This window comes from Ptychodera flava, chromosome 9 (assembly GCF_041260155.1).
Source record: "Ptychodera flava strain L36383 chromosome 9, AS_Pfla_20210202, whole genome shotgun sequence".
Taxonomy (NCBI): domain Eukaryota; kingdom Metazoa; phylum Hemichordata; class Enteropneusta; family Ptychoderidae; genus Ptychodera; species Ptychodera flava.
This window is the reverse complement of record NC_091936.1, coordinates 24,937,168-24,961,470: the sequence shown is the minus strand read 5'-3', so window position 1 is coordinate 24,961,470 and position 24,303 is coordinate 24,937,168. Positions and strand designations below refer to the sequence as shown.

Genomic DNA, 24,303 nt, shown 5'->3' with positions numbered 1-24,303 from the left:
TGTTCAGAGTGCAAAAAACAAGATACTCGAACATTGATTTTTCATATTCTCTCAGTTCATGAATATCCGCTGTTATATTATTTTTTCTATCTACCTTGAAACAGGAGTAGAAATGTTCGTAAATGCATACAGATTTACAAACTAATAGCTTTTCTTTGCGATATTGTGGCGAATTTTTGAAGTTCGAAAGCACTGTAATCCATTAAGAGTATACATAGATACATAGACAGATACATAGATACAACATAGATAGGTAGATAGATACATAGATAGATAGATAGATAGGTAGGTAGATAGATAGAAAGATAGATAGATAGATAGATAGATAGATAGATAGATAGATAGATAGATAGATAGATAGATAGATAGATACATACATACATACATACATACATACATACATACATACATACATACATACATACATACATACATACATACATACATACATGTATGCATGCATGCATGCATGCATGCAGACAGACAGAAAGACAGACAGACAGACAGACAACATCAGTGAATAATCAATAAATAGTCGAATTCCTCCCCGCTTGACTCAGTGCTTCTTGTTTATGACGTGACGGGAAGTCTTCATGATCGTTCTAATTAAAGTTACAACTGTAGGCGTAATTTTACGCTCTGCTAAATACAATCCTCAATGACGATTTATTACTTTGTAATAAACAGATGTATGGTGATTTACTTAGTTTCTGATAGTTTTTCAATTTATTACCACGATCGCAAATTGTGTTGTCACCAGTGATTTTGCAAATGCAGTTTCAGAAGGATCTGCATTCATTAATATATGTATCTAGGCCATAGAATGGTGGGTTATTTCACCGACAAAGAGAATATGTACTCTCGTCAAATGACCGCGAGATATCACGAGAAGTAATACGGTGTCAAATTGCTTGCTATATTGTTTTTTTTTTGTACCATGCACTTTAATTCTTAAAACCTAATCCTGTTATATTACCTCTTTGACTAGTTCCCAGACTTTGCAGCTAAATGTAGAAAATTTCGTTTGCGGACGGCAACTATTTAACAAAGCGCGACAAAAGAGAAAACAGCGTTTAAGGTTACTCTTTGGTTCAATGACTCACTGGATGACGGGCGTGATTCAGAGCGACAGATCAGGCTGAAGCGGATATCGTCGTTTCAGGTACGAAAAATATGAAACTTGAGACAAGTCACCCTTTTTTCCTATCTTCGTGAGGCAGATATCTCCCGGATATCGGTACGTCTTCCATATCTGTCAATATTCCTTGTCGTGTTCCCCGGGGCCGGTGTGTGTCTTAAGACGCCTCCCACGGCCCACCGGGCTCAAAAGAGTGACGAATTCGTATTACTTGTACTGTGACGAGGGTTCATAGAATGATTCGTTAAAAGTTGTGTCAAAAGCCGATAATAAGAGTCTCACGCAATCCAGGGAATTAAAACGTCGCTTGTTCCACCGAGACAGGAAGTAAACTCAATGCCATGTGACAGACAATCGGTCAGATTCATCATGAAAACATTTGTAAAAAGCAACATTTTCCATGCTAAGTATGCCTCTGAGATCACAGTTTTTAAGTTTTGTGGGAAAGAAAAGAGGGTCTCTCATTAGTACTGACACTATCCGAAACTCAAAGACAGGTGTGGAGGTCAACAATGTATTATTTTCACACATAATCAGGAGACGTTTCATAAGTTCCATTTGGATAAGATCGCTAAAATGACAACTTTAATGACGCGCCAAGGGATCAAATATCCGGGATCTGTATAATTTCTTAGCTGGTCCACAATTTTAATGTCTCATTTCGATTCCTGTAGAGAAAAAAATTAGCTCTGATAGCTGTTATTTTTTATGTTTTCTCTTTGATGTTTCTAGAATAACGTTATTTAGTTTTACTTAGAATCCTTAAATCATTTTTAATGCCTATTTTTCGACTTCTAAATAAACCCTGCATTGTATAGCTATTGCCTAATAAGTAGGTTTTTAACGACCGAATAAATTTAGATCGGATCTTGACTAAACATTTATCATTACTTATTGTAGGTAATGCATAGTTCTTGCAAGTCTAAACCTCTTTATTCCAACTTGCCTGAATTAGAATAATGGGAGCATGATTGTTCTTATTTCAAATAATGAAAACTATCAAAAAGGTACAACAGGTATATTACCATCAAGTGTTCACAGCAATACTGTAAATCAAAGGTTAAATGTTTCCCATATGGTATAGTTCGCGAAAAGAGTGACGGCCATATCTATGTTTGGAATAATCAAATGTGTTAAATTTGAAACATTTTTTCTCACAGTGCCAATATTATTTGATGTATGAACAATTAGTTTAATGTTTCCTGTGCCTATGAGCATGGGTTTACATTTATTTTCGAGTTTTGTATTATCTTACGACAAGCAGTACAGTATTTTTCAATCAAGTATAAAAAACCCTTGTTATCGTTAAAATTGAAATCATTTTCAAAAGCTATCTGTTGCTGTATCGTGTTTCATCTATATTCTCATACCCTCTGTCATTGTGATGTAATAGCCAGGCCTCATATGTACTTCTCTCCCTTGATGTTTTGCTAAACGGCTTGCATAGATATTTCTGTCGGTCCTTCGCGTCTCATTTATTATAAATTTTTATCTTCCTATTTCATTGGTAGCAAAACCATTTTTGCCAATTCTAAAAATTGCAGGAATTTTATATATTTTTTTCGAAAAGCAACCGCCCTCTGTTGATGTAAAGAAATTGTCATGATAACTAATTTCTATAGCATAACAGGAAATACTTTGATTGACACTTACTTTCATGTGTTTAGATCCGTAAGAGTTTTCAGGATGTCATCAAACAACTTTGAAGGAACATTCTTCCTATTACGTAATAAAAATAACAGAAGGGTATTTCCTTTTTAACTTCCTGTCTATGCCATTCTTTTACCTCTTTCAATTTCTCTTATAAACATACAAACAAACGAACCAATAAATAAATAAATAATACATAAATAAATCTTACACATTATCTAAATCTGACGACTAAATTTACAGAAATTCCTGCACGACTGCCACAGTTGTGCTTTACGTTTGCAAACCCAGCCTTTGTTTCGGTAAAGTTCTAACTCAGTTGGTAACTATGTCTTAATATCCTAGATGTTATCGAGGCTATATCAGCATCACACTTCTAGGAATATCTAGGAAGGAGCGAATTTTTATCCTCCTTAGTTGTCAACAAGGCAAGTTAAGGGGACCTGAATTAACACAATGGATTGATGCACTGGCTTCGATTGAACAGTTCTGTCGGTGTGTACACCTGTCGCTGGAAAGATCGACGTAAATCTTGAACAGTTCAATACGACCCTTGTTATGATACATTCGTTCGTGGTGACTGAATGTCGATACTTCATTATTTCTCTCAATGCCCTTGAACTTTGTGTTGAAATATGTTGTTTTGACGTGTAAACGGGAAAACATTGATAGCATTGATGTTTCATGTTCATAATATCCCGAGAGATATCATCAAGAATGCGTAAACTGAGATTAGTACCGACAGACGTAAAAACAGCGGCTGCTGTTACAATTATTGTATACCACTATCATATCACTCAACACGGCAATAAAATATTACAGCTTAAATTTGTATATCAGTCACCATTGCGATTGGAACGGTACCCAATTTGGTGCATCATATTGCCAGTCCATCTACACCATTAGAAATCGTGTGTGAAAGGCCCAGGATTACAAAACGTGGTCACCATCGCTTATTTCTCAAATTCACAATGTCTCCCTTGTAAACAACCCGACAGGTAGCAATGTCTCTAGGTAGCTAGATCGCTAGCTAGGTAGCTAGGTAGTAAGTAGGTAGGTCTAGTACATTTTGCGTTGGCCAAAATATTCTCGTTTAGTAGAAACCACCTTTCTTCAGGAATATGCTGCAAGGTAGAGCGTATAGGGGGTGTATCGTGTGTACTATCCGAACATTTTTATCATTAAATATGTTGGTTACAGAGCTGCCGAAAGTCAGCCAATTGTCTGCCATCACAAAGATCAGCGATCGATAATCAGTAACTCTATGCTATCGGTTCACTGCCAGCGATAATCAAGAAGATCAGATACAAACATTAGTTATCCCTGCCCCCCGAATGCACATCTGTCGATTTCTGGGGAAGTGGCCGTTGGAGATAATTCTGAGATAATGATCGTTCACTTGGTTTGCAACGTATTGCGTTTCGTTGCTGGCTACTGTATATAGGCCGGGTTTCACGCATGAGCATCGTGTCGTATTGGACCTTTTGCCAGATAATAATCGCGCTTCATACACCTCCGTCAGTACTGACACACTGAAAGTATTTTCACGTAATATGCAGATTTCTGCTTTTCGCTGAGTGTATACAAAGAAACAAGATGGCGGTTCGGACATATGCTACTGGTACTTGCAGTGTTGCGATTTAAATCTTCCTCTTGTTTTCCAAAGAGATTACACGTGCTATTTGGTACACTGGCATCAAGATGCGAACATAACTATCAAGATTTCCTTCGAGTGCCCTTTAACTATAAAATGGATTAAATTTATGATAAGTAGATTACCTAGACTAACTTCTAATCAACCTAAACCAAGAATTTCGTTTCCTCGTTGGCGAAGGCTAATTTCCAGGTCCTACCTCAGCTGAATAATTCGCGCAATAGTTATAAATAACTATTGCATCCGTTGATGATTATTTTGGCTAAACTGTTTTGAACAAATCAATCATTCTATTTTGAATTTCCTTAAAATACCGAAGCGAGTCAAGTAGTGCCCAGTAAACATTAAACGCTTATTCCAAGAAGTAATGTACTTGGTAGGATTAACGTTTTTAATCCTCAACTATGCCGTTTTTCGGCAAGCGTTATTTGAATATTTCTGTTCAAAAGTAGAACTATCAAACAAATGAACGTTGTTTTCACTTATTAAATGTCAAAGCATTATAGCTTACGCCGCCTTCCTGACCAATTATGACGTTTTTCGCGGATTCATATAGCAGTCTTTCATCAAAGGATTGTACTGATGGCATTTGATTGATTTCATATCTGCTCAATTCTATGCAAAAAGTGTGTAAAGTATGGATCGCCTTTCTATGAATAACTTTAAAAGCTTCCTGTGCTCTAACCGAGAGACTTCTTTCGATGAAAATCTATTCATATATGCTTTATTTTAGTTTATAATCAATACAAATATCGTTTGAAAAGACTTAATCCTGAACACATTTTGTTGACTTTAGCTTTAGTTTTTTATTCTTGTCCTTGTTCACTTAGGAAATAGTTTTAAAATCTGCATTCAAGTCTTTTTTTGAATGGCATTGTTATGTTAATACTAAACTTGAACAGAAACGGGGAATGGGTGCAAATGTGACATGTCCAAAGAGATTTCTTGTTCTTATTACTTTAAATTTGTAAAATATTGGTTCAATAAATTTGCAATATCCTATACTGCATGTTATACAGATGTTTTACTCGGTAACTTGACTAAGTAAAACACTAAAATCCGGGAATAAGCCATGTGTCGACGCAGCACAACTCAATGTGGCATTTCTCCCCTCCGGAAAGCGCGCCACTATGTCTACATTGTAACCATGACGTGACTGTTCCCTATACCAAAGCACTCTTTGCTACAAGGGCGCCATGATGTCCACAATATTACGATGACGTGTCAGTGTCCCACCAAAGCACATGTGAAAAGTTGCCTATCATGCCCAAGTTCTACGATGACTTGAGAGTCCTCTGCTAAAGCATCCTTTGTCAATAGGGTCAAATGAGACAATGCGGAACTAGGTCACGAAATAGCGCAAGTGCGCAGTTTCAAAAATGTTTTAAGGCAAATTTTGACCTTTGTTAGACTTATCGGTTATTTAACTCAGAGTGCATGAATTCCCTTGAAAATCTTGAACTTAATTTCGGAGTGATCATAACCATTTCCACATACCCTTGACCATCACTGGTATACAAACACCTGATAATTAGGAATGACTTGGGAAAATACTTTGCTCAAGGAATGCACGTATGAAGTCAACTGTCACTCACTTCCTCAAAGTCATAGCAATGACCTTCATGATTGGTGTAATGGTATCATCGTCATTATCACTATCATCCATAGATCGTGGTTGTCTATATTCTGCAGGAGCCTAGTCAGTTGCCAAGCTAAGCCTAGGCAATACAGTACATTTAGTGAGTGCTTCTAAAGTTAATAGTATCTGCTAACAGCTTACATTGACAACGATCGTTAGGGCATTAATATGCATCGCATGAATGCTTTCACTAAGGTCAGTTAATATAAGAGGGGAGGTCAACGAATTCTCGTAATCTATGAAAGTGTGGACCCTATGTTAGAATTCAGAAATTCTCTCTGAATGTAGAAAGTCTGATTTGCGTGAAAATTAGGAATGTTCTTCGCTAATCTAGTTAAATGCTCTTCACGGTAGCAAAAGCAGTATTTTGATTAATGGCGTTTGTGAGGTCGCTTGTCGTCTCAGGGCATGATTCTTTTCAATTAAGTTTGGTTATTGTTTGAATTACATCTCAATTTATTTCAATTCAAGAAAAAAAAACACGGATCATTTCGTAAAAGAGGGCTGTAGAATTTGATAACGTCGTAATATCTCCATAAAGATAGGACAATTTAAGTCCGTTCTTGTACAGCGAGATAAAATTGCTTTTTCTGCACACTATATCCTATTCCTGTAGTTCTCAATTTCTTCTTAAATATTTTGATCCCTGTGTTAAGCCGCTGCCGGGAGCACAATTTCGGAATGATTCAGTCGTCTTGTGCATAGCTCCTTAACATGGGACAGATTTTCAGGTTGAACGAAATGCTCTCAGTCTTACCGTTTTTGGTGCATTATAGCATCCTCATTTCTGCTTACGAATTCTGAAAAAAATCTACTTCTCTCTTTAACAATCTTTGTAAGCAGTGTGACCAATTAAAATGTCTTTGTGAATATGTTGGAAAATATCACAGAGGCTCATTATACTTCAAATTTGAAATGTAACTACTCTAACATTGAAGTTCCGCCGGTTGAAAATTTGATGTATTTTCTAATACGTTTATCCTTTTTATTAAGGTAGAACGCGACTCGGGGACAGATATTCAGACTCTCAAATTTCTATAATTCTTTTCTGATCTAAACTTTCACCATCTTAGTTTGTCGAAAATCTGAAATTTGATTTTCTCCCATAGAGTTAACACAGGCATGGCGGCCATTTTGCCCAACATTTTGCGATCGCAAAATGTTGGGCAATTTGTTTCGCTAGTATCAACATTTGCACGGTAACCCCTGATTTTTATTGTTGATTTGGTAAGAGAATGGTTGAAAGTTTCCTTCAGGAAAGTTTGAGCAAAAGTTTAAGTCTTTCACTTTCGAGGCGCATACAACCTTTAATACAATTTCTTCTTCTGATGAAAATCCGGTAGATTGTGTTTAGAGTCTTACTTGGCAATATAGCCTGTATGTACGTAACAAGTGTTCAATGTTTTGGAATTGGAATATTCACTGGTTTTCACTTGTAAAAAGTGACAATGCATATTTTGCTTAGTTCATCGTATTTGCGGGACGATGTGTATTTTAATGTTCTTTAACGAGCAGAATAAAAATGCAATGTGTTTAAATAGAACAAAAATTTGACAATATTACGAAATATTTATTGCAATCGTCCCTGTTACAATGTCCGTCGTGAAAGGTTTTATTTTCGAATGGATGTCAGATGACAGTCACGACACAACCTAATAGAAAACGCGACAGAATTTTAGATAGTCCAGTCATTCTACACTCTGAGCCATTAACGCTTGCACAGGAAATTACCCAGTTAATTGAATTTTAGACATGCTATCCCTCACACAGTCAGCCGGCTGTCAAGAGAAGACGATGAAAAACACTGGTCAAATTTTATGTTCCACAATTAGTGTGAATGTGTGATGGGGTAACGTGACGTTGCTTTCGATTTGTCAGTCATTTGCGACAGTCCATGAAAAATTGATCAGAGAGACTGAGTCACAAATGCTTCGGAAAATTCGAAAACGTTCCCATACTTCATTCCTGTAAATAATCGTGGAGGAGGATCGCTGGAAAGTGGATCAATTTATCAGAAATCGAAAACCTGTGACCGGGCCATATCGAATAAGAGATCAATAGTTGAGATGGGTAGGTATCGACATATTCCACACACAGAGCCCGAAACCTTAGACTTTTTTGAAAACTACAACTTGCATTGGGTCATTATAATAGCAGCTTATGGGTCCTAACTGTCAGGTTTATATGAAACAAGCAAAGAGGTTTTAATGATTACCTTTGTCTTTTGCGCTGGCATAGCGAACAACTGACTCGATATGAGTATTTTTGTACCATGAACTTTCAGTTTTTAATATCTACAGTACAGGTGTAACCTTCCGTATTGTTGCATATTTCTTACTTGTATCGAGTGCAAGGGTTGAGTGAGTTTCTTGCTAAATGACCCAGGTATACAGTCTTAACACTTAAACCCTTTCCTATAGGTGCAATGTTATTACTGATAATCAATCCTTAGATACCGCCGTAAGTTTCCTCCAAATGTGTCGCTAGGCAACGCCCTATAACCGTAAGGTTTAGTCGTCATTCTGATACGCGAAAGGCACCGAATTTTCCCTTGTCGGTTCCATTCGGCCGATGATGGCATAGTAGTCAAAAATTAAACCGTGACACCATGTCATCTTCCGCTAAACTACCAATCTGCCCGTAATAGCAGCGGCAAATGACGATAAAATTCATCCAGCGGGTACGAAGCTATCGTGAAGCCGCGCTCTACAGAAATCATGCTCGTAAATCATTCTTTATACTGTCGAATCGGCGGGTCGATACGGTCGTCTGGAGTCGCTAGACATATTAGCAATAATAACAAACAACGGACGTTATCTCAGTTAACATGCGTTTTTATTGATTTTCAACTGGGCACGAGATTTGATATTTTGCCCGTAATTGTTGATATCCTGTTTTGCTGACAGTGTGATCGTAACGGGGTTAACGAACGAAGTCTAAAGAACGCCAGACCTGTGCAGTAATTTTCTGCGGTGAAATTTTCATCCAGATTTTGAATGACCTTTCCAATGTAGCTGGCTACTGCAAGTCCTGCGCGTGTGTCTGTTATCAGTTGGCTCGATTTTGATGTACTAGTACCGATATCAGGTAGTGGTTGCTCGCAGTTGATCGCTCTGCAGCGGGTCTCGGCAACGCGTGTCGTAAACTTTCAGCGTTTTACCAGCAGCAACCACAACAAAAAGACTTTTGCACAACCATATGAGTATGAGCTGAAATCAGTAAAATCCCACAATCAGCGAGCTACCACATATGTCGGACCAAGATATTCATAACAGACAAAATTGACTGTAGGCTTTTGAAGGATATACTCTTAAGAATTCTGTCTGCTGCTCGCTATCACGCGTTCTCATCATGACGCGCAAATGTTTATAATTGCCATAGCAACAATCAGGAAATTCTTGATTAGCACATATGCCATATCACCAATTACACCGAACTCTCCATAGGAGAATTACGTCAGCCCTCAATCTCAATAGATATAGACACACAATACAATACGTTAAGATGTGTGCAAATCAGCATGACATATTTTGACGGATAGTGGATTAGTTTCTGGAAATATCAATTATGGGTTGTTAACTTTCAATCAAAATACACCACTGCTTACGCGATGACGTCGTTGGTGACGTCGACAAAGATATTACAATGGTTTTACTTACACTCAGCAATTCCCGCTTCTAACCTTGAAATTCCTCACACATGCATGCCGTATAGAAGGAAAGAAGGTGGTGTTTTGATCACGACTCTAAATTTTTATCTAAACCGAACACGGTTGCCAACGCCATTTGATAAGTGAAAAAAGTAATCAGAATTTATCGGAAGTGATTAGGGTCAGACGTGTATGAAAGCTTCTCAACAGTTGCATTCATCATGATCGTTTTGGCGCGAATGACAAACAAGTCAAATTTTCACGACAATTGTCGGGACAGAAGTTACATTCATCGTGATCGATTTCCCGCCAATCGTTGACAAACGAGTCAAATATTCACCACAATTGTCAGGGCAAGGCCGGTCAGAATTTGCACATAGTACCTCGACGAAATTCTGCAAAAAGCGGCGTCTCCTGCTGTTCAGTGTAAATTCGTCAATTTCCGCTCTTCGGTGACTGTTGTCGTCTTGTTAAATAAACTCTTTCCAGTTCGGCTAGAAATAGCACATGACATTTGTCGTGACGGCGGTGAACAACAAAAAAAAACTCGCTCGACGATAGGCATCTAATCGGTCTGTGTTTCATTCGGCTTAATGAACACTGAAAGTACGCGCGGACGAGTTGCCCCGATGCCAAAGATCGATTAAATCGAGCTTGATTTAGATCGAAAAGGGACACTGTGTCAATATTATCAAGATTTATATGAAGTCGTAGTCTCGAGAGGAAGCGACGTTTAATGACTTTTGAGAGAAAATGCCGATAACAGCCTAAACGTCGTCAGATCGTGTTCAGGAGGACATGTGTAAGATGCGACAGGTTACTAAGACTCGGGTCGAAACTAATGTAACCTTTATAAACGTTTTTTTTCCTGAGTGATCCGAGATAAATTCTATTAGACTTACTGGCCTGGTGAAATATACGCCTAAAGTTTGCACATCCGAATATCTTTTGGTTTTTTTACTGTGAAAGTGATAAAATGCTTATCACAAAATGTTATAAACCCTTGATTTGATGGCCCGGAATGTTAAAGGTCCATGAAGTCTATCACTTTAAAATTTGTGAACATCAAAACATTTTCAAGTTTTTTAGCCATTTCGGTTACTTTCTATGAAACGAAATGCACTTTTACTCAGTACAGTAACACCATACATATATGATACAGTGGGATAATAATTGAAGGTCTTGAATTTCCCGCCATTTTCAATATGGAAACAGAGAATAAAACATCCAAGTGGCGACTTTCAGGCTTGTGTACCAATGAATGACAACTAACTTTCTTTGACATTGCCTTATGTGCACCACGCCTGAATTTTGCATAAATACAAGTGGGCGGCCCTATTTGAGTTGGTACCTATTTATAACGTAAATTTAACATGCAGTTCCAGTTATTAGTAAATGATATTTATATACGCATCGTAGAATAGGTACATTTACAGAAACTAATTTTACTAAAATGAAAATAAAATCCTGAAAATTATGCCAGAGTTGCAGCTTTTGGAGCCTCTTAATAAAAGATCTCACAAAAGAAGCTTTCGCTAGTCATGAGGTTTCACACTCCGAAAATTCTACTGAGCATGCACATCACGCACACACACACATATCATCGCGCTGGAGTGATCTTTGTACACCGTTCCGGATATCAAAACCGATGCTATTATCTCCTGTTCTTACTTCTTGTTGCGCAAAAGTAGGAGCGATGGCGCGAATTTAATGGCTTTATCGACGACCGAGATAGCTTTAACGATAGCGAGAGGTGTCAAGTCATTCACCCGGGCATATGGAAACTCGAGCACTGAAAATACCGTTAGAGTCGTTAACTCGTAGACGGGTAAGGGGAGAAGTGGAATACATCTGGCTGTCTTAGCCGCTCAATAGCGATACCCAAGCTCGTGCCGAAAGCTTGATTCAGTTCAATTCATCGTATTTTTTCAAAGTTATATGGTAATTTACGTCATGTAATGATGAAGCGTTTCCGATCAGTCCGTGACTCTGGAAAGTCGTCGGCATCGCTTGAAATCTCCGATACTGAAGTGTAAACAAATAGCGTCCGTCACAAAAGACTGAATTATAGTACCAGCGTAATGATATTCTTTTTAAAAAAATGACCTGCGCTGCGCAGAAGGGTCACCCTCCAAAAGAATGAAAAAAGTCGGCAATCAGCCGAGACGGAAATCACGGGAAATTGCCTCACCATACAAAATTAATGCGACTTCACGGGGAGGACTTTATCGAAGGCCTGGGGGATGTTACCTTGGAAGGGAAAGAATTGTTCATTACGCTTTGTTTGTTCCCGCGCGGGACGACGTAATCAAATCACCCGGTTGTAACCTTTGATGCACGAGGCATCTCGGTAAACGTTATACCGCTTCACGCATGAGCCTTGCGCTTTGCCAATATTATGTGGGATAAGAAAATATTTCCCAGACGCCGTATCGTATAAGAAGGCAATAGCGATAAAATAAGACGGCTTAGTGGTTTATGGTTATCCAGGCTGTTCCGCTCAAAGGATCGTCGTATCTGGATAATTTAGCAGAGTTCATTTCATTACGTACATGTCTAAAGATTGAGGAGAGCTATTCGTGGGAAAAAAACGTTCGATGAAGTAAGTAATTTGTCGACCCCTAACGTCATAACCTTTATGGAGTGCGAGTTCCTTAATTCTTTGCTCTGAATTATTCCCTGTTTAAAAAGAAGGATTCTGCAAATATTGCAACCTAGTCACGATCGACAGATCACATTTACCCATCTTATTAAAGTCAAAAAAGTCTACACATCATCTGGCCTGATCCTGCTCATTGCACAAGCAACGCTATGCGCCAGTTGCCAAGCATTTCATTGAGGCCGGCCGAGTGCCATCTTAAATAATAAGTAAATAGTTTGGCGTTCTATTAACCTTGGAGAAAGTAATTCCACGTGTCTCTTGAACTTCCCCTATCCCAAACCCGTCCATTTTCTCGTAATTTTAATTAGCATCTGACAAGGAGCGTGACGGCTGTACAAAATATATTCAAATCAGCGCATATAAGTCACTCAGATGCGCACTTGGGTATTGAAGAGAGCGGTTTCAATTTGTACGAAGAGCTAATCACGAAATTATTACACGAACTGTTGTGACATAAAATAGATGAAGGGTTTACGCCTTATTTGAATAATGGACTTAGGTATTATAGAGCGTAGTTGCAGCACAGACAAAAAAATAAGGCGCAAGCGAAAAATCGTGGTAAACTTTACAAAACAGTGCATAGATAATGTTTTCTGGCACTTTTGCCCCGGAACCCAAAGCAGAGGGTCCAAACTGGTCTTCGAAAGCCTATACTCTGCAATGAAGTCCGGCGAAGCGTGGTTTGAGAGCAAGACTTAGCATATATTGTCTGTAAAACAGTTGCAAATGTACGATATCACACTGCTTGCGATAAAAGGACTACGGAGGTGGTTGTCTACCTCCACGCACAAACGAATATGTTTGTTGCCGATCTGTCACGTCGTGAGTTTTAGCACATAGAGGGCAGTACGTGCACGAAAGAGACACGAATGATTGCACTCAAAGATGAGTCAAATGTTTGTAAGGAAGACATCACGAGTAGAATCAATCTTAACTCGATACAAAAAGTTAAACATATAGTGCAAGTATGTATGTATGTATGTATGTATGTATGTATGTATGTATGTATGTATGTATGTATGTATGTATGTATGTATGTATGTATGTATGTATGTATGTATGTATGTATGTATGTATGTATGTATGTATGTATGTATGTATGTATGTATGTATGTATGCATTCGGCCCTCGTATGCCTGCAAGATCCTTGACGGGAGAAAAGTCTCATTTTCACATCTGCGGGGTTTTCAATTTTAACCTTTACCGTTACTTTAGTCTAGAGCCCAGCAGTCAAGTATCGAATCATACTGCGTTGTATGTCAGCGTTTTACAGAGATTTTACATTAGAAATACACATGTAGGTCAATAATTATACCCATACCCACCGCTAACACAGTATCGTAATCATCCATGCGGCTCAGTGACACTACGTGACAGAAATAATATTTCGATTTTGTTTTATTTAAAAAAATCAAAATTCGTATCTATGCACAAAAGAACAAGATAGGTACAAGTTCTGACCGATCTAGCCGACTTTCGGAAGCATTTGAGGTCAGGGTTTTGTCCGTCTTATTGTTTGAGGAAGAAGAATGTCTTGAATAGGGAGTTGATTGGACATTAGTACCCCTGGCAAGACGAAATTCCCCCGAGGTGAGGGCATGTGTTTAAAAGGAAGGGTTAAGGTAGTCCGACAGGGAGCTCGCTGCAGACACACCGACGACGTACGTTTCAATTTACAGGTTGACATGTGCAGACAGGACAGTGATGGAGAAGCTCGCGAAAAATCTGCCTGAGTCAGGGGCCCCAAGAGACGCGCCGGAGCTTGTAGATGCGATCAGGAAACGAAATATCCGTAAGCCTTCCCGATCTGATCAAATTTGTAGGCGAGGGTAAGGAATTTAAGGTCGACACATGGGAAAAGGGAAATAATTTCATCAAATCTGGTCGTCCCCTTTTAAGTACAACCTTCCTACTCTGTTAGTTAGCTTGACGGAATATATTACTCCGCGAACTCTATAACGGTGCCCTTTTCCAAAGATCACTTTAGTTTGGCATGTGAAGCATGCACACACAGGCGGAGTTGAGAGGGAGATGTCGTTGCGATCAACGCCCACTGCACTCAACCAGAAAAGTGCCAACGCGAGAAAGTGTACATAAAAGTTCAATTTCAGTGAGCCTCGCTTTAATTCTTATCATCTCACGCATTTGCATTTCCCTGACAAGCTTACGTGCACTTCCTGAAAACAGAACGAGAAGACGACATCTCACAGCGGTGTGTATCCTGCTACAGTTACAATCTTAAAACTTACGTTGTCATCACCGTCCAACAACTGTACATCCGAGTTATAAACATTCATAGGCACCTCATACTATTTTCTCATTGCAATGTGGCACTGGGGTTCTGAAGAATATGTTACATACATGATAGAAGTACGAAGCAAATTAAACGAAATGATTACCTGTCTAGTATATATAGGTAGGGGAAAATCCATGGCGTTGTTAACTTGATAAATTGTAGAAGAATGTCTTTTGTATTGAGCTAGGGAGTCTCACCTGTTCAGACCAATATCACACCGAGGATTGTATGCTTTACCTTCCGTGACAGTTTTAGTCAAAGTTTACACATGGACATGTCGTAAATTATAGGATAGGTATTCTATCTGCGTGCTCGTGAACATTGTACCTTTGCTTGTTGACAGGGGACGTACCTTGACGGTATACTTTGCTATAATACGCAGAATGGTCGAAGACTTTAAAATTACTGTACTTCAGGTTCTCATTTGCAACTATCCCGAGGCAGTCGGGCACGTGTTTTTATCCCAACATGCCCTCTCTGATGCTGTGGATTTCCTGCCATTTCCTGGCCAGCTCTCTTCAATAGAGCACGTGGCATTCCCCAGTCGAGAAAAATCAATGCCAGGGGCGAAATGGTTATAGTGGCGATTTGAAATAACGAAATTTGTGAGATAAAAGTGTTACACTCGTAAGACTAGAAATTTACTTCATAGCTGGCATTCATGTTAAATTGTATTCCAACAGTACTGCAACATTTCGCGAACCAAAGCCTTACCTACAGCGGCGTCTTTTTGCAGGTTGCCGAGTTCCGTATTTTAAAAGTAAAAGCTTCATTTCCACATGATAGCACTTCGGGGTGTTTCTATAGGAACAAAGGTAATCACTCAGAATTGTACTATATTATCATTTCCGTCTATCTCAAAACACGATTTGAGCTTTTTGTTACTGTAATTTGTCCGATTTATGGGGGCGGTAAAACCTGGATCTGGAAAGGAGAGAAGGTAAAGTTGATTTGACGGCAATTATTAAATAGGTGCATATTCAATTTGCTATATGTTTTGACATTATGTTAAATTTTCGAACATAATATTCAAAGGTAATTCAAAATGAAAATTATGGTATCTGTGCACTTTAACCGCGTAGGGAACCCTGTAGAGTTAAGAGATTTTATCCAGTGCAGTCTGTCAACATGGATACTCCTACGTCGACTACACTAAATGCACTTTTCTATTGAGTGCGACGACGGCAATGGCTGGTTTACTCAAGCTTTAAATTTGCAAATGCTCTGGAGCCGAGCCATATATCACGGATAATCCAATTGTCAAATTACAGCAAATTGCTCTAATTTGTCCCCTGAACCCAAACGCATTAAACCGAACCTCAAGGCTTAACAAAATTCCGCACATAAGCCAACAACTACGTGTAGTGGAATCGGCGATTACACCGTTTTGCAAGTTCACACCCGTCAAAATGTATATATCCCGCACGTACTATTTGACTTCTACGTAACAACAATATTTCACGGGCATACTTTTTTAGACGCAGCTGCCAGCAACATCCTGGAAAAGACATTTTCAATTCCTTAATAAGACGACAACTACGGCAACATGACGTTGCATCAGACCGCTCTGCTCAAACATTAGCATTCACAAGTAACATACCCGACTCGGTGTCGCCCGATGTCGCCAGTCATAGAGGGAATACGAGTCGGTTGGTGAGTTCGAGCAGTGAACAGAACGTGAAATTTAACCTTGACCTAGGCACCCTTAATCAGATAGCGTGGACAGCAACGAGCACTGGGTCATATCAGTCAGGTCGATTAGACTCTATAGACAGTACCACAGAGTAATATCATAGACAGAGTGGCAACAGCTATTGTTTAAGGCGTGAAGCGGTTACGTAAGCAATCCATGTTTGCCTCGCCTCACGAAGCTCTTGGCTCCCTTTTCCGAAGAGTGCCGACCATGCACCCTTCGGTAATTTTCGGATTTTCACCAATTGTTAAGCGAAAGTATGTTCGACAAAGCTTGTGTTGTTGTTGTCGTGTGGTTCTGATCGGAATTGATGTGCTGGCGAAAACGGGAGTGTTTCGAGCTTCAGGAAAGTGGGTTTTACCGTTTTAAAAATTCCTCTCATATTTTTATGAATATATAATGAGTGTGTTTGAACCAAATTTGAAAGTCTTTTATCGATACTGTCTGGTTTTACTCAATGGTTTACGGTCAGTCATACCGTCTTTTACACGTGCGCCAAGAAAGGACATGTTTATGAAACTGCTGGCGTGTTATGTTTTGATCGGCGTGAGGCAGTGTTTCTGGCCTATGAGCTCACAAAGTAACTATGGTTGCTACGCGACTGGCAGTACGATGCCATCTCGTCGTATGTTTCGCATAATCTCGTGTAATTATCAACCACAAACCAAGCCTCCAAAAAGTTTAACACCTTTTAAGCTCATTTTAATATGAAAAGCCAATAGTCTACCGAGACGACCATGGAAACAAAAGGCATGCAAGTGTTGCCACCTGCAAGCGCAAACATGCAAGTGCGGCCTGTGTAACACGTGACGTGTGGATTTGGTGTTACGGCACCCAATGAGATACGCCTCATTTTCTAAATAATCATTGGTTGACAGGCTGTCGGGTGTTAGATTGCATTTATCATCCCGCTGATTTAATTTGTTTTCTCAATTGCAGGTGCCTGTGAATATCAGATTGTAAAACTACTACCAACCCGTCATTTTGCCTAATCTCTGGTAACGAAACAGCTCAAGAAGAACTTGAAGAGTCTGAGAGAAGAACGAGAGAACGTAGAAACGTGGTCGATAGTTTGATTAAGATTTGGTCCAGAAGTAGAAATCGAGGTAAGAAGGAAACAACTTCTATACAATCATCATATTGAGAAGTTAATGCTTTGTAGAATCAGTATCGATGCCATTTATCTAAACCTTTTACTGGTTGTCATTCGTTTGCATGTCATAGTATACGCAAATGCAACGAGCTCGCCTAAGTTTTGCCCGCGAACAGAAGGATCACATCTGTCTGTGAATATTTTCCAAGAAATAGCAATTTTGTTGTTCCTTATCTCGTGTTCTATTTCAACGTGATGGAAACGATTTGAGTAAAGGAGATGATCACGTTTGTATGGAATAGCTCGACTTTGTTTCCATCACATGTTAACAACCAAAGAACTGTCAAAAGGATTTCAGAGATTGTAACCCTTCAGGTTCCTGGCAACAGAACTTTCAGAACGTGAAAATGCCCTTGTTATGATGCGCAGTTTTTCATTAATTTTATCCACAAGCTAAATTGCTTTTTAATATTCAATTCAGGCGGCACCTGGCTTACTTGGTATTGTTTTGAACCAAACGCAAACCACCTTTTCTTCAATCGTTAAAGAATATAGAACGCACGAAAAATTGCCCTTTAGGAAATGAAGGCAATGAAGTCAGCATAGGGCACTCGGAAAAGTATCAGTTTTCAGGTGATATTGCCGATGGAGAAGGATGTAGCCTCATTGTATACACGCTTCTGTCCACCCACAGCCCCATTTTTTTTCAAATTGAATAAACATTAGCCTAGGAATTACATTACCTCATGAATTTGAAAACAACCTGTTTACTAGCTTCTGTTGCGCAATAACAGCTGGGTACAGGATGCTTTTAGGGAGCTAATTATAATCCAAACAAGCTGTTCAAAATTTAAACGATATCTCAAGTCCGATGCAGAGCGCGCAACGGAACTCCATTCAGATTTGGAAAGTTGAAATGCATCGTCAATTGCTATGGACAATCAGAGAAACACATATCTTTATCATGGTTATGACACAAAGTAAATCGCCACATAAGACGCCACCAGCAAAAGTCAACATGTTCCTATCGTGCAGATTAATAATTTTCCGTATAGATGGACATTATTTAGGAGAGGAATGTTAGGAAAACTTAAGATATCCCTTCAAAAGCGATCATTTCGACATTTTTATTGTATGGCCGTGTCCATTAAAATTGATCATTTTAATGAAAAATCGCTCCGATAACACACACAATCAGCAGAAGGCAAATGTCAACGCGGATTCCATTTGGATAATTCGTACCCTAGCGAGAATTATCAGCCAGTTTGTACCTTAGTTTGTTTGCTGAGAGTACGCTACGACTGCGTTATTAGTTGGACAGAAATATCATAGTGCAGGACATTACCGTGTTCACATGTCTACATTTGATATGCTCGGCGCATACTGAATTAGACCAGTTATGTTAAACCCGCTAGGATGATCAACTCCTACCTAATATGATGCATGGCTTGCGAGCATTTTTACCACGTTGACTCCTCAAACAGCCAAACAGCTTACTCATTGCTTGCAAGAGCATCTTAAAGTCAATTTATTTCCCAATGACATGGTCTGTCAACATGGTGGTAGTACCTTAAACCTTATCAAGTCAATAAGTTTGATTTGTGATAAAGCGGATAACATAACCCGCGCCTTTAAGTTGTTGGTGATTTTGGTGTATTTTTTGCGGATTTTTTCGTAATGTCAGTTCGATAATTTTCATTTCTGCCTCTACACATGTATGTATAAAACAAGTTCAACTGAAGTGGGGTGAGTACAGTGGAGGATGTCACATGTGTTTAAATTTCTACTTGGTCACTGTCTACAGAGGATCCATTTCAGAGGGTCCCTGAGGCGCGACTCCTCGTAATTACTTCTTACCACCGAAGGCTCTTTGTCAAGTAAAGTGAACGTAAAGATATTCTCGTGAGCGCATTGCCTAGAGCCGTGCACTTCCTTCCGTTACCGAAATCCACCTTTAGGACGTAGAGAGAATAAAGGGTCAACAATGCCGGTTTTCATAACACATTATAATGACAGGTGAATAAGTAATCAACTAAATTTTCGCAAACCAGCCTTCTCTTCCATCACGTGTTTCCACCCCTTGATTAATCAGTCGATTAGTTAGCTACTACTTGACAGGGGTTGCGTTAATCAATTCACATTCTAAATTAGGATTCTACACAAGCCGCCAAGAGCTGTCATCGTATATCAAACAAATTTCCGAACAGGACACGAAAAGTCATTATTTTGTGTAATGTATAATATCGCGGAGGCAGACTTCAAGCGACCCAGAAAACTGTGCATCGAACCAGAACACCCGATCGGCCTCGGATCCGATGAGCCATTATCATTGCAGGGCTCAATAATATGTAAAGTATAACTTACCAGTAACGCTACTCTGTTCTAACAATATCAATATTTTACATATACATTGATTCTTGCATCATATTGAAATTTGAGTTTTTTGCTGACATATAATGAATATTAGATTCTCTTAACTCCTGGCACTTGCAAACGTTAATTCGACGTCAGTAAATTAACAGTCAACAATGCTTAACACATTCTACAGTAGCACACCAAGAAGACTAGTATTGTCCCATGATCATTAATTCTTATCGTATTACACGGACACATATCACGACTCGATTTTTAAAGGGATCATTGTCTCCACCAAATGTTCATTAGTAGCAGGTGAGATAATCTGACAAAAGTATGTTGTAAGGGGAGAGATATCAAATTAGTATTTGATAGAAAGACTTTAAAGCTTGCAGGCACACAACGAAAACAATGGAATCTCATTGTGATTACGTAAGTAAAAAGAAATCATAGTGGTACCCTCCGATTGCTGATTGACAATGGAATCTCATTGTGATTACGTAAGTAAAAAGAAATCATAGTGGTACCCTCCGATTGCTGATTGATGTAATTTCGACAACGAAATATGACGGTGTAACAAATATAATCAATTTTCGTAATAAATCGTTCGTTCACGTGTAAAAATCGTCAATAGACATATCATTATTTCAGATATTAAATTTCTTTCAGGAGAATGCAATGAGTTATATATTGCATGAATTTATAAAATTTAGAATAGCTACTCACATGACATAAATGGTCGTTCCCTCTTTGTGATATCCAAAATGGTTCAAGATGTCCAGCTGTGAAAAGTTTCTTAATTAGCCACAACATGTGAAAAGATCATCAATTTATTGTGACACCCTTTCCGGGTGTTCCTGTCATTCAAAGGCAAACCTCATTTTATTGCGTCAATAGAATCAGTGCACTGAGTTGGATCTTTCATCGTCAGATGGGAATTTATAAAAAGTAAAACGATTTCTGTCAAAAGTTCAACAAATTAGCATTGAATCGTTTACTCCAGGCATAGCTAGATTAAGGGCTTTGTACAAATGAGCATAAAAACCGCAAAAACAGAATCAAACAAAACAAAACCTAAAAAAGACGAAAATGGTATGAAATGATTTGCATGAGTTAACGAACCAGAAAGAAACACTTTTTAAAAGAAAATAAATTATATAAAAATACGAGTAAATCAATGAAATTTTTCACAAAATGTTTTCACGTGTTTTCCTTCCATTCCAATTCTATGTTCCTTGAATAGTTTTTTTTCAAAAAGCTCGTCTTCTTGCGTTCACTGTTGCGGCGACCAACCTTTAAGAAGGTCACGAATGGTTGCCCGCAAGTTAGTGCATTAATTACTATTATGTTTCATGGAAACGTGTCACAAGTTGAGTTTAAAAAGGATCGTTGTTTCAACCAAATGGTCTTTGGTTGCAGAGAAGATAATCTGACAAATGTACGTTGTAAGGGGAGAAATATTAATTAGTATTTGACACAAATACTCTTAAGCTTATAGGCACAGAACGACAACAATTGAATCTCATGGTGATTGCGTAAGTGGAATAATTTATAGTGGTGCCCTCCGATCGCTGATTGATGTTATTTCGACAACGAAATATGACGGTATAATAAGTATTATTAATTTTCGTAATCATTCGTTCGCGTTTTTAAAAGCTTGAGTAGACTTATCGTAACCTGAAACATCACATTCCACTAAGCGGAATACAATGAGTTACAAATTACATAAATTTACAGTATTTAGATTTGTAATAGGTCTCTGTGATAACCGCAATAGTTTTTGGTGTCGAGATGAAAAAAAAATTCATTAGTTCAGCGTGTTACTGTAATTTAAAGCAAACGTCATTCTATTTCGCAAACTGTATCAACTCAAAAACACAAACTAACAAACAAACAAACAACAAGAAACTAAATAAATAAATAAATAAAAACGAAAATCGCACGCATGATGTGTAAAAGGATAGACTCATAAAGAAATTATTTTTAATATCAAGTAAATTATAAAACTACTAGGAATTACTTTTTTGTACAAGAATGCTGTCACGTGTTTTCTGAACATTTCAATCCTCTGTCCCTCGAGAAGCTTTTGCAAAAGCTTATCTTTGTCTGTTAATTAGCGGCGACCCACTTTTTACAATGTTTCGAATTATTGCCCGCAAGATCATTAATTCATATTGTTTTAGATGAATATGCATCATGACTCGAATTTTGAAAGGAATATTGTTTCCACAAAATGGCATTTCGTAGCAGGTGAAAAAATCTGACAAATTTACATAGTAGGAGGAGATGTTATATATAGTTAAATTCTTAGACACAAAACGAAAACAAAATAATCTCATGGTGATTTCGTAAGTACAAAACCTTATAGTGTGCCCTCCGATCGCTGATTGATGTAATTTTGACAACGAAATATGTTGGTACAACAAATTATCAAGTTTCGTGATCTCATTCGTTCACTTGTAAAAAGCGTGAAAAGACATATCACAATGAGTTACATATTACATTACTATACAGTATTAAGAACTACTCACATGACACAAATGGTCGCTCCCTCAAAACGGCTAATGGTGTCCAGATGTGAAAATTTCCCTAATTAGCCACAACATGTGAAAAGATCATCAACTTATTGTGATACCCGTTCAGCGTATTCCTGTCATGTAAAGTAAAGCTCATTTATTTTGCAAATAATATCGGCGCACTGGGAGTGACCTTCCATCGTTAGACGGGAAATTAATAAAAAGCATAGAAAGTTCTGTCGAACGAACGTAATATTGAGCAAGTTTCACTAAAGTGAAAAATAGTTGAGTGCTGTACAAGTATATAGGTCAGACTACCTAACGTGCTTTTGACTCCTCTGTCGCTGGGGGTCGTTCTACCGACTTAGCCCTGTAGGGATGTCAGTCGGTCTTGTCGAGTTGTGGTTCGTCTTTTTGAATGAGGACGTTATTTCATACCTTCTTCACCATTATCGATGGCATAAGGCTATGTCATTTTAAACATCGTACATGTGATATGTGGCAGCCATTCTATGTGTGTACTCAGCCGCTAATGCTTGGGAAAGGCGGTCATAATTAAAACGGTACAGTATGAGAATGTGTTTAAGTTAGCACAACTGAATTTGTAAAATTGCTGTCTATGTTTGAAAATCAATAAAATTAAACGATATCAACTTGTAGACACGAAGTATGAGTATGTGTTATAATGATTAACAGATACAAAGAAAGTCTTTTCGACAGCCTGTATTTCCACATTTATCAAAAGAATATAATGTGTACTTTAAAAGCAATTTTTGAATTTTTGGCACTGTGACACTTTTTGGTATTGTAAGAATATGTTCAGTGTAAAATACATCGCGCGTTTGATAGACTTTTATTCAAATTAATCACAATGTGCAGAGTGGCTGTCTTTTTGAAGAGGAAAGCTTGGATCTCTCAAAATTTAAGATTAACAGCAGCTCATGTAATTTGGGTTTCGCTTATTTAATTTTTGCTGAGTCATATAACATTAAATTTTGATATGGAAAGAAAATTAATGTAAAATAACGTGTCAATGTTATATTTGCTCGACTTATCGGTAGGTTTATCCGTACTGCAATATGTTTTATTTTTTTTCCTGTGATAATCTACTTTTGACTGTGACGGGTCAGAAGAAACATAATAAGCGAAACCAAAATTACATGAGAGTGTGTGCATTACTGTTCTCGGTTAGAGTTTGTGTGAACTCTTTTTGGGCTCTCACAAAGAAAATGAAGTTTTCACTGTCTAATATTTGTACGGCAAACGAAACGCAACATTAATAAATTTGAGGAATTTGCATCTCAACAAACCTAACGCTGACTCTTGATTTTAACGCTAGATGTTGCATGAGAATGGTTTCCTCGAATGTAATATATATATATATATATATATATATATATATATATATATATATATATATATATATATATATATATATATATATATATATATATATATATATATATATATATATATATATATATATATATATATATATATATATATATATATATATATATATATATATATATGTACAATTCCGAATAAGATTCAACGCTAGTGACCCTAACTACCCAACCTATTCTAGGTTAACTTCTCCGCGCCTGCCTGACAATAAAATCCGGCATTTCACCATATTTTGAATTTCCACCTACATAAAGCTGTTTACCAGATTTAATCCTATTTGCATGAATAAAACCCATATGAACCAAAAAGTGGATGAGTTGTGAATATTGGCGCTTCCCGCAGTAGAAATGTGACTTTACAGGTTCCCTGGTCACTGCTGTCCCGAAAGAGTTAAAATGTGCCAACGTTGATTTAGCATTGTCGATTATTTTGCATTCGTCGTAAAACAATCAATTTGTCTGACAGGAAATGGATATCGTACCTAGGGGCATCCTATAACTGATTACATACATTGTTTATAGTTATGGTGCGCGAATGGCGTAGTAATATGG

At 38.0% G+C, this 24,303-nt stretch overlaps 1 protein-coding gene across 5 annotated transcripts in view; it reads left to right on the top strand.

The window, feature by feature from the left end:
- Window positions 1-24,303, top strand: part of LOC139140464 (parathyroid hormone/parathyroid hormone-related peptide receptor-like) — a 163,725-nt gene that overhangs the window by 42,215 nt on the left and 97,207 nt on the right. For all 5 annotated transcript variants that reach the window (XM_070709753.1, XM_070709758.1, XM_070709755.1 and 2 more), the window contains one exon: window positions 17,321-17,487. The gene's annotated coding sequence lies outside the window, so the exon portion shown is untranslated. The remainder of the gene's footprint in view (window positions 1-17,320; window positions 17,488-24,303) is intronic.